The sequence below is a fragment of the Lactuca serriola genome, chromosome 6 (genome assembly GCF_051521515.1).
Source record: "Lactuca serriola cultivar US96UC23 chromosome 6, Lser_US96UC23_V15, whole genome shotgun sequence".
NCBI lineage: Eukaryota > Viridiplantae > Streptophyta > Magnoliopsida > Asterales > Asteraceae > Lactuca > Lactuca serriola.
The window spans coordinates 92298925-92310658 of NC_136413.1; positions in this window are offsets into that span (position 1 = coordinate 92298925).

An 11734-nucleotide genomic window follows, 5' to 3' on the forward strand; every position below is an offset into this window, starting at 1 on the left:
ATCCCTCTTCCAAGTTATAAAATATTGTGTTGGGTCCTAGCCTTAATATCTCATATTGGGTGTTATATTAAGGACTTAAATCAACTAACTTGAATGTCTCCCATTATAGATGTCTGGTTCAGACAACTATGATCTTCGTAAATCTCTTGAAACAAGTTTTCCTAATGAAGATGATGTCCCATGGTTGGATCATGGAAATCATACTTCTCTTCCTCTAATTGTTCTTCCTAACCCACAAGTGCATGAAAAGTTTAAGGTCACTCAACCCCTATTGGCAAACAAAGTCTATGTGTACTCACATCTTGGAGAGGAACTCACATATTGACAAGCCGGGAGAGTTGGGTGTCAAAGTCTTGAGGAAGTTGGTTGTTGAATAGGTTCTTAAGTCACTTCCAAAGTCACATAGTGAGTTCTTTAGGACAACTATGTAACAGACTATGACATGACCCTTAATGATCTTACCTATTCGCTTGTTGCTGCTGAATCAGAAATGATTTGGAGCACTGGTAAAGCAAATTTGATTAGAAGATCAACTTCCCAAACTACCATGGACATTGAAAATGGTAACATTGGATATCCAGAAAAGCTTTGTCTTTCCAATGGAAAGGGATCAGCCATAGTCAACTTCGTTAACCAAATGGTAAAGAGCAAGGCTAAGTGTGAGATAGTTCCCCGTATACCATTCCCAAAGGGTCCATATGTTTCTATTGCCAAAGGAAGGGGCATTGGTTGCGAAGCTACCCTAACTACCTCAGAGATCTAAGAGAAGGTCAAGTCAAAAAGTTTGACTCTGCTTCAGGTAAGTCCACTATCTAACTATGTCAAGTTGCTAATTGTTGATTCTTAATAAATGATGTGACTAGGTTGCATTTTGATGTTTTGTAGGATCAAGGAAAGGGAAGGAAGCTTAAAAGAAGAGTATGTTGAATTTGATCGTGAAAATGGATTTCAATCGCATGGTTCGAAGATCGGATTTTTGAGCTACTACTTAGTGTTTATGATAGATTGCTAGGAAATATGTAACAACATAGCTTTCATTTAAAGTTTCATTGTAAGGAAAAAGTTTTTTCCGCATTTCATAAATAAATAAAATTTTATTTTTGTTTTATTTTATATCTCCTTGCAATGGCATTTATGGAAAATTGATGTTTGTATGTTTTTAGCAATAATGGAAATATGAATTTGATTCTTTCATTTGTGGTAATGTCTAAATTTACCAAATAAGGAAAGATTCTCATCACCCAAGTTTTAATTGGATTGAAACTTGAAATCATGCAAGTTGTATTATATGATGAATGAGAATTTTCATCTTTGGAAAATTAAGACTAATTCCTTGTTCACATGTATATGAGTCAAGTGAAGGACAAAGGGATCGAGTACACTTTGTTATGCGCTGATCAGGTCCACCACAAAGATCGATAATGCTATTCATCATGATTCACTAAAAGTTAGTAAATATGGTTACACTTACAAGTTTAAGTGTAATTCTGAAACATTGGAAAAGTTTCAGTGTATGGCAGAATGAAAAAGAAAAATCAAATTAGGTAGAAAGATAAAAGTTTCTAGAATTTGAAAAGATGGAAGAGTACTTTAGTCATGTTTTATGATCATCTTAATGATTATGAAACCATATCACAATTCATCCTCTAAGGACATCTCGGTACATTCTTATGGCTAAGAAGAGGAGTCATGAATTGTTGAAGTGGTCAAATCAAGAAGATGAGTGATACTTAATTCCAAAACAATTCTTATAGTCATACTCCAACGTTTTCAATTGAGTGACATATCTTAAAGAACGTTTATAACACTTATCAAATGTAAGAATAAAATGTTTTCTAGTCTTGTACATTTGAAATTGGTAAGTTGTGATGTTTTGGATAGAACAAAGACCAACTAAGGCCAACTGTGTGAAGTGTTTGTCTTGATAAGAATCTGCACTATCTCTTGAATATTTTTTGTCAAGGAATGGTTCTTGGCAAGAGAGTGTTATATGTCAAGAGGACAGTGTTAGTCTAAAAGATCCTGAAAGAGTTTCAAGAAATGATCAAGAATAAAACCTATAGTTTATCACTAGTGCATGACTTGAGGTTTGTAACCTATCGTGTTGACAAATTCCTATTTCTGTGCCCATTCCAGTTAAAGTTGACTATGCATTTGAGTTCTACAAGTTCTCAGTTATTTGGATAACTACTTGGAAGCAATGGCAGGCCCTTGTGCTGCCAGGTGGCAAGAAGTTAAGATTACACAAGTTTAGTCCATATGAGTTTGGATTTGTCACTAACCTTGTCTTGTGATTATGGTTTTGACAAATTCACAAGGATAGGAACGCATACACCATAAAGTCTAAGTGTCATAAGGTTTCTCTCCGATTCATGAAAATGATGGTGAGGAAACGCTTTCACTAAGTAGGTTTTAAGTAAATAGCAATTGTGATATTTGCATTCTCAAGGTTGTTAGTGGACCGTGTGTGGGTAACCGACACACAAACATAGACTTGTGAGAAATGGAAAAGGTCTAAACAATTGAGACTATGATTACGACATCCATTTTCATAGATCTAAAAATTGTTTAGACACACATGTGAGCTATCTAAGAAAAGGTCTATGATTTTGATAAAGTGTTATCAAAGCATCTCGTATCAGAAATCTGAACTTTGGTAAGAAAGTCAATAAAGTATTGATTTCTAGAAGTCCAACTGATTTCTGGATAAATATCAAAGCTAGTGGGAGCATAAGTGTTATGCTAATAATTATCATGTTAGTAGGAGCATGATTATTATGATAAGTGATTCAAGTCAGTAATGTTAATTATAGAAAACAAAAGTTTAAATTGGGAAAAATTGCTTTGCTATAATTAAGGGAGAGGAAATTATACTTCATTTCAATTCTAAAAGCTTAGATTGAGATTGTAATCATCGTTAGTAAAGGATATATATATATATATATATATATATATATATATGAATTTTATGTTGGAATGGTTCAACATAAGAAAATTCTATAAATATTGTGTTCCCAAAATTTGATTATGATTCTGGCATCCCTCTTCATAGTGGAATTATGAAAACATGGGAAATAAAAAATATTGTAGCAAAAGGCTGGTATAGGATGATGTCTTAATGTGAGACATCATGAATCGTGTCCCATATGCTTCAGATATCGGATCAATTGCATGTGCTGTAATACTTATCCTTTCTAAATTTTCCAAATTCCTAGGGCATTAAGAGGGGAAAAGGTCTACAATTGGATATGACTAAAATGATTAAGCAATTGTCGAGCACAATCTGAGGTTTACCAAAGATTGGTTGCTCATGGATAGTTGGAAGTACAATGTTAATTTTGGAAAGACCATATTGACATATTCTGAAAGGAGACAACTCTTGTTCAGAAGTGAAAGTCAAAATGGAATATGGAAATATTACTATAGGTGGAAGTTATTCATTAAATCTGTGTAAGATTAGAAAACTTAATGCAAGAAGGATGTTCAAAGGAATGCACTTTGAATTTGAGACTTCATTTCCATGGAATTGATCTCCATTGGAATACTTTGTAAATGTCTGTTGTCAAGTCTTTGTGACTTTGTGCATAGTCATTACAAGTGGATCAATGCATATAAGCTTAGAATCTAACATATTTCGCTAAATTGTAGGAATTTGGAATTCTTACATTTACGATAAGGATTTGGGATTAGGAAATGAGCATCATTGGAATCATGTTCAATTGGTCGATTTCACAAAGTAAGGATCATAGACAAACATAGTGTGCACACTTGGAGTATGGCATAACTATTGTTTGGACAAACATAGTATGCATGCTTAGAGCATGGCATGACTGTTGTTTCAAATTCAAGTATAAAGTTGATCATTTGAAACATTATACAATGAATAATGAGTAATCAATATGGTGTTTAAATGAAAGGTGTTTTATTTACACTTAAAGGTGCTTGGGGCCATATAGGATTAGTATTATTCGTGTGTTTCACTTTGCATGTTTTGACTTCCCGATTAACTAGGTTATTCAAACTCTCCATAGTTAATCATACTTTGGAAGTAGGTATAAGGAAAGACTGTCATGAATGGGTCTGTAGTTTGTCTAAGGGACCTAGACATAGCTGTAGTGTTCATGAGTGCTCCTAGAATGAGATTCGAGTATTCGATTAAACCCACGCTCATTTGACTCACTTCATGGATTTTATCACGAGTGATCATGAGACGATAATATCTTAGATTCTTCAAACCAAAAGATATGAGTTGCAGTCTACAAGTCGGTTACACATTGATTATATGAAAATACACTAGTAACTTGGTGTTATAAAACACATTTTTGTATGTGATTTGATAAGCATATAGAGCAAGCATATGTGTCAATGTTTATCCATTCATTTTACCCTTGGAGGGATAAAAGCGATATCTGTGGGCCCCTTGATGATTTGGTGATGACAAATGTAAGTGCTCGGCCGGACATGGACTGATTTGATTTGTTCAATTAGCCATTCATCATAAATCGGAAATCAGGAAACAATAGATAGATAGAGAGAATTATTATAATCCATGTTGCAATCCATGTGATATCTAGAATGGTGGAATATATGATCCCTTATCTAATGGGTGCGTTGTTGATCTGTTCAGAGTACGACAACGGCTTTTAAGAGCTACGATTGCTAGTCAGGTTGTAGAGTCATACTTGCAATAATAGTTATTAGACTTATCCAAGTGGGAGACTGTTGGATTAGTGTCTAAGTCCATAACTATAATTGGTATGTACTTGACCTGATGTGGCATGGTCCATTTGGTTTGCATTGCATTGGAACAATTTGGATAGACTTTTGTGAGAAAAGGATATTTATGATTTATTAATATATTATAAGTTCTAATATATTAATATGAAATCATATTATTTAATTAGTATTGATCAATAATTAATTTGGAATTGATTTTGTGATCAAAAGACACTAATTAAATATATGGGGATTGATTTTGTAAATCATTCATTCTTATATATGTGGGCTTATCATCCATAGTTCTTCATGTTGGGCTAAACCCATGGATACTCCATGGAGGTTTTTAACCCATGGAGCATGAAGAATATGGAAATTCATGAGTTACATGGTGTAGCCCTAATAGCCTAAATATATAAAGACTCCATAGCTCAAGAAATTGGCCCTAAGAATTCATATGAGAGGGCTAGCCGATTTGGAGCATAAGAAATTTTCTCTCAAGTTATTCCAAGTTGTTGTTGGTGTTGTGTGAACCATTTGAGGTGTCACACTTCGGGCACTAGGCTCTTCAGCCCATGGAATCAAGCTATAAAACAAAGAGGTATGTTATCCTAACTAGTATCTTGTATTGTTAATGTCAAATTGAATGCTAGTTATAGGTTTAATGCCTTGGAATCCATTTGCATGTATAATTAGTGAAAACATAGATCCAAGGTGTTTAGGGTTGTACGTGCACCATAGAATGTTGTAGTATACTAAAACCCATCAATCTACGAGATCGAAAGATCCAACATGGGACACAACATATGCACCCTACTATCACTATAACACTCTATCTATGTTAGTCGTATGTTGTTCCCTATGCGTGATTGGAAAGCAGCTGACCTGGGACACAACATATGCATTTCTATATCTGACTTCTCTCTTAATGATTGAATACTCACCTAAAGTAAGGTATTCTTTTGAAGTTCTTGATTACCGAGGTATGTCGGGAAGTGGGAAACACATTCTGGTGCATCTAAAATTGAATCATTTAATAGGTGGTCTGTGAATGTTGCTGCTGAATTTAAGTGAACAACAATATCCTTGGTCGTCGTCAGCCAAATGGTCTATTTAGGAATAAGATCGCAATGACTTTTCATTTATAATCTATCCAATTTGTCAATATCCTTTGTGTTTAAGTGGACCACAATACCGGTGATTGACCAGATCTAAGCATCCAGGTGTGTGCTGATAACCGATATTTAATTGCTTGACAACTTTTATCTCAAATCAGTCATAAAGTTAGCTATTATTTGTGACAACCCGGAATTTTCATTCGGTTAAACCCTAAAAGTCAATCACTTCATATTATAAGTCAAGTTCAATTTTACTTGTTTTTGGGAAAAATAAGTTCATTTGATTATTTTAATAATTAATCTTTAAACAAACGGGTGAAAGAAAGTGTTGTCTCGGGTTTTGAAATTTAAAAACCGCAAACACCTCGTGTCTTAGAAGTTCACGACCAAACTTTTATGTTTGGGTCGGAAAATCATCCAAAAACCGTGAACTCATGCATAAGCATGAGTTTACTCCTCAAATTAGTCACTTTTCATTTCTTCACCTTAAAAGAGTAAACTCCAAAAGAGTAAACTCAAAAACACTCTTAAGTATCATCCAAGATTTAATTAAAGATCTTCAAACTTGTAAGTATTCTAGCCATTCCAAGTTGATATAAAACTTAATCTAGTGATTGTACATCTTTTCATCCATTCATTTTTGTGTTTTGATTTGATTTCCAAGAACACCAAGAACACACACTAAGTGTACTTGGACTTTAAGTTCATTTCAAGCTTCCACAATGTAAGTACTTCTATCCTAGAGTCATTTAAAGCTTGCTATAAATGTTTATACCAAGAAAAGTCCCAAGAACACCAAGAGCAAGGTGTTCACGGTTTTCGGAGGCTCCCAAAACCATAAACACCAAATTTAGTGCCTTAGGGTGTCTAGATGCTTCACAATGCCTTAGAGACTTGTCTAGATCCATCCTTGATGTATATATCACCTAAAAGAACAAGAAAGCAACCATTTATATGTGTTTACGGTTTAGGGATCTCCCAAAACCGTAAACACCCCAAAAGGTGTTTAAAATATCCCATAAAAGTCCCATGGTTGTTCCTTATGGCTAAATCTAACCTAGACTATTGCCATGATTGAGCTAAGGACTTGAAAACCCCCAAATACAAACTTATGGGTTTAAGGTAGTAAACTCATGAGTTTAAGGTAGTAAACTCATGGAGAAATGGTCCTTAGACCGTAAACTCCATTTAGGCGTGTTTTGATGCCACACAACACTTCCTAACGCTTAATCATGAAGTAGGAATGTTTAGAATAGCTTAGAAGACTTCAAAACAACAAATGGTCAAAAGGTTAGGAGTTTACGACCGTAAACTCAAGATTTTACGACCATAAACTCAAGGAGTGTTGGTCTTTAGGGAGTAAACTCATTTTAGAAGTGTTCCTTGAACCCCAAACACACTAGCCTTTCCCTACAACACTTAGATGCACTCCTTAGCCCTTATAACACTTATACAAAGTGTTTGTCATGCCCTAGAGTGTCTTGAATTTTTTATTAATTGTTTAAAGACTATTTGTTTATATACATATGTCTTTATATGTTATTAGGATCTTTGTGTGTATCTAAGTCTTCACTTGACACCAAGCACTTATCCGACACTTCCTTCCGATCCACTCGCATCAGGTGAGTTCATACCCCTTAATCGGTGTTTTAAATATTTTTAAATACTTTATGGGGGGGATACAAGTAGAATCATGCTACTTTTTATATCAATCATGTGATTAATAAGCAACATTCAAATGATTGGCTACTTATTAGCCGTTTTACCAAACAGTTTCCTTCAAATGTTTTTCATAAACAGTTTATATGTTTAAAACTCCTTATTAAAATGTACATTTTACTCTATATGTGTCATTTCAAACTCATTTACAATTGTGTTTCAAACAAATGTTTCTTTATACTTAAACTGCTTTATCAAACCCATACTTTCAAACCGTTTTATAGATTGACATCAAGTCAATCTTTTCTTAGATAATAAAACTTATTTTATGATTTTATATTATCAATTGGATGCCTATATATGTATAGTTAGATAAGAAATGTTTAAAAGACTTAGGAAGGCTATCCACCCTATTTCCTTTTCGCGCTTGAGATGTTGTCTGGTGGGACATCGGGTATCTGTCCGAAGGTTGTTTAAATATTAGTTATATATCATATGTACATATATAGTCATAAAGGTCCTTCCAGTTCATCCAATGCCCTTGGGAAGCAAGGGTATACATCCATGTTCATACGTACCAGTTAAATTACTAGTAAGCTACCATATGGGTAGTTTAGGAAGATACTAGAACTATTAGTAGAACGCGATATCATACAATGAGTCAGTTCATTCACGAGTCAATACTTGCTTGATAGAGAGAACATACATTATAGCTAGCACACGTAGAACATTACAGTACATTACTATACCTACTAGATAGTGAGAGAACACACATTACAGCTAGCACATGTAGAACGATTAACAATACATTACATATACATGAATACGTTAACATAATTATGATCCACTGTATCAGAGCATGCCTTCAATGTCATGGCCCGAGTTGTAGCCAGAGTCTCTTGGAGGGAGAGCGTGAGTTTGCGTATAGATGTATACTGGATTGACTATCCTACACCTTGCTGCTAGCTACAGCCGGACCTGTAGGTCTGCGGGTGCCAAACGTCATACCGTTTTACGACCTACATTGTCGTGTTACATAGTTGATAGTATGGTACAATTAATCACATGATACCTTAATATAAATCCAGTTTAAGGTAGTTAGTACAACAGTAGTTCCTATAATACAACACTACAGTACTACATTAATTTACCCTTTACATATATTTAGTGATCATTTAACTTAAACATTAATGTACAAACTATATTTTGACAATGATAGTTACACTTGGGAAAATTACACACATTTACAATAAATGAACATACAAAACAGCTAAGTCTTGGTAGAAAGACTACATTTAGAACAGTTAGGTCTTGGTAGAAGACTCCCTTTTATAATAGAAGGAATCATAGGGATTTCTAGGGTTTTTCAAACATTTACAGTTGTTTTACAAACATTTTCGTACTTACACGAACTTTCTTTCAAAACATTTTCAAGTCTTTCATTACATGTCAAACAAATACTTACATATAAATTAAGACACATTAATACTTATGATCTCACCAGCTTTAAAGTTGATACTCTCTTTCAAAATAACTTGTATCCTCAGGTCAACAGTAGACAGGTATTGATGCTAGGTTTAGAGAAGATGGAGCTCGTTCAAGAATCATCTTTCATTTTGTTTATACTTTAGTGTCTATTATAATTTGACAGAACACTTGTATTAAAATTATATTATTAATGCAATGGATGATGTTGTTGCTTGTTTACTACTTTTCATTGTTGTGATACTATACATGACGTCCTCCGCCCCAGAACGTTTCCGCCATTCTTGGTTTTGGGGTGTGACATGATTTTTGTTTTTGTTAAATTTGTTCATAGTTTTCCTTTATGCACAAATTTATGCGGAGAATTAAAAATTTTTAAAAAATCAAACAAAAATCAGAAAATCAAAAATCCAAAAATATTGTTATTTATGTTTTTTTTTGTTTAATATGAAAAATCCAAAAATATTATGTACTAAGTTTTCTTTTAATTTTGTTTTTATCTCAAAGTCTTTAAAAGTGAATTCAGATGTAGATGGGACTCATGGAGACTGTACCGAGATTTTCTGAGCCAAAGCTTCATCCGTGATTGTCGAAGAATTCTCATTTGAAGGAACAAGAATGGAGAATTATTCTTTCAACATTCAATCATTTAACCCTAGAAGCAAGGTGAAGTTGTATTTGAAGATTATGTGACAGATTGCATTGAAGCCTCCTCAATCAATTTGTTGCTATCTATGTACCTGCTAAAGTGATCCAGAAGATTCGTTCTCTCTGATATTCTCTTTGAAGATTCTCAAGCTGAAAGCACCATTTTTCTAGAATCTCTACAGGAGGCCTCCTCACCTAACGTTCATTCAAAACCAAAGTATGAAGAACTGCCCATCCATTCAAGATGAAGTCATTCAGCTAGAAGATTCAGTTATTCATCTTGAATTTGTGAAGAAATTGAAGATTAAAGCTAAAGCCAAGCTCCAAATGAAGATTGACAAGAAAAGCCAACTACCTTTTTAGGGGAGTTTGTTGGGTCAAAGGAAAAGAAAGCTATAAACCAAGGGGGAGATTGTTGGGTCTAAAAATATAGTTTATACTTTACTTTTCTAGGCTTTAATAGTTTTTGGTATAGAACCGAAAACAATCTTGGGTTTAGGGTTTATGTGGTGTTTACGGTAGTAAACGTGTTTGCATCCACAGTTTCGTGTGTATGTATGTATATATATATATATATATATATATATATATATATATATATATATATATATATATATATATATATATATACATATAGTGTCAGTAGAGTCATGAGTTAAAAGGGGGCTAAATTTGTAAAAATAAAGGTGTTGTAGAGAGAGAAGAAGTGTGTGTGTATGTGTGAGAATTCATACGTATGGAGCATCATTGATATTATTGAATGGGAAATCTGCGAAAAAAATCCCAATATTTTAGGCCAGTTTACGATTTAGTCCCAAATTAAATTTTGTTTACAGAAAAGGACAGATTACCGGCTAAAACTTCGGATTAACCCTTCGTGGCCGGTTTCACAGATTTAGCCGGTATCTCGTCTTTTTATGTTAATTAATCCAAATTTTGGTACCTTTTCATTAATTAATCAAAATTTTAGGGCATTTTCATTATTTCTTACCAATAAACCAAAATATTTGGACTTTTCTGAAGATTACCTTTAAACTAATATATATTATATGATATAATTTAATATGTACTATTCCATATCTTCTTTCTTATGCTCTTCTAGGCTCACCATGTGTGTTTTTATCGGTGTCGTCAAACCCAACAAAAAAAATCTCACTTACAAGCCTCGTTAACTCCATCAATTTTCAAAAATTATCCATTCACAACTCTATGATCATCTTTCAATCTCCAAAATAAAGAACAGAGAAAATCCTTGTTGATTACGTGGATGTCCCTATTACCTAACCATGACTTAAACCGTGGTTCCAACACTTGGATGTTCCTATTACCTAACCATGACTTGAACCCAGACACTAATGGCATTTTCCATAGTGTTGTTAACAATAGAAGACGAATCTCACATGTTCAACCACTGATACATTGACTCAAGTCTTACTTGACCCTTGTTTCCTTACAACACTATAGAAGCCCCAACATAAGATGAATACCACATGTCACAAAGTAAAGCATTTTGGAACCCCCAAATAGACTAAAACGTAATAATGACAATTATTGTAATATCACACCAATTGTCATTATGACTTAAACGTAACATCACAACAATTGTCATTATTACATTTTAGTCTATTTGGGGCTTCCAGGATGCATTACTTTTTAGCAAGAAGAAAACCAATAAATGATGAAGTTTTTGATAAAGACCGGAACACAATCTTATTGATGGATCCATGACCTCCTTCTCGTCCCAAGCCTTTTTCTCCTCAATCTTCTTCCAAAAAATGCACTACCTGACCAATGGTAGCCGTATCTCACATGTCCTGAAGCAGTCCATTGGTTCTCTGATATCATAACTATAGTGAAGCTCCTACAGTCCTATCACTTGCTCAACCAGATCTAATCCATCTGGGTAATTCCGAAATCTAATCCGTGGATTTCCCTATCCTTACTGCTACACCCGAACTGGTGGGTACTACTGTTCCTTCTGCGTCCTAACAACGCGCTCACACGATCTACTAACCTAGTGAATGTTGTGGCTACACCCGCAGTCTCATAACACTCTATCATTATCTGGCCACTAGTGAATGCTACGGCTACCTCCGCAGTCTTACAAC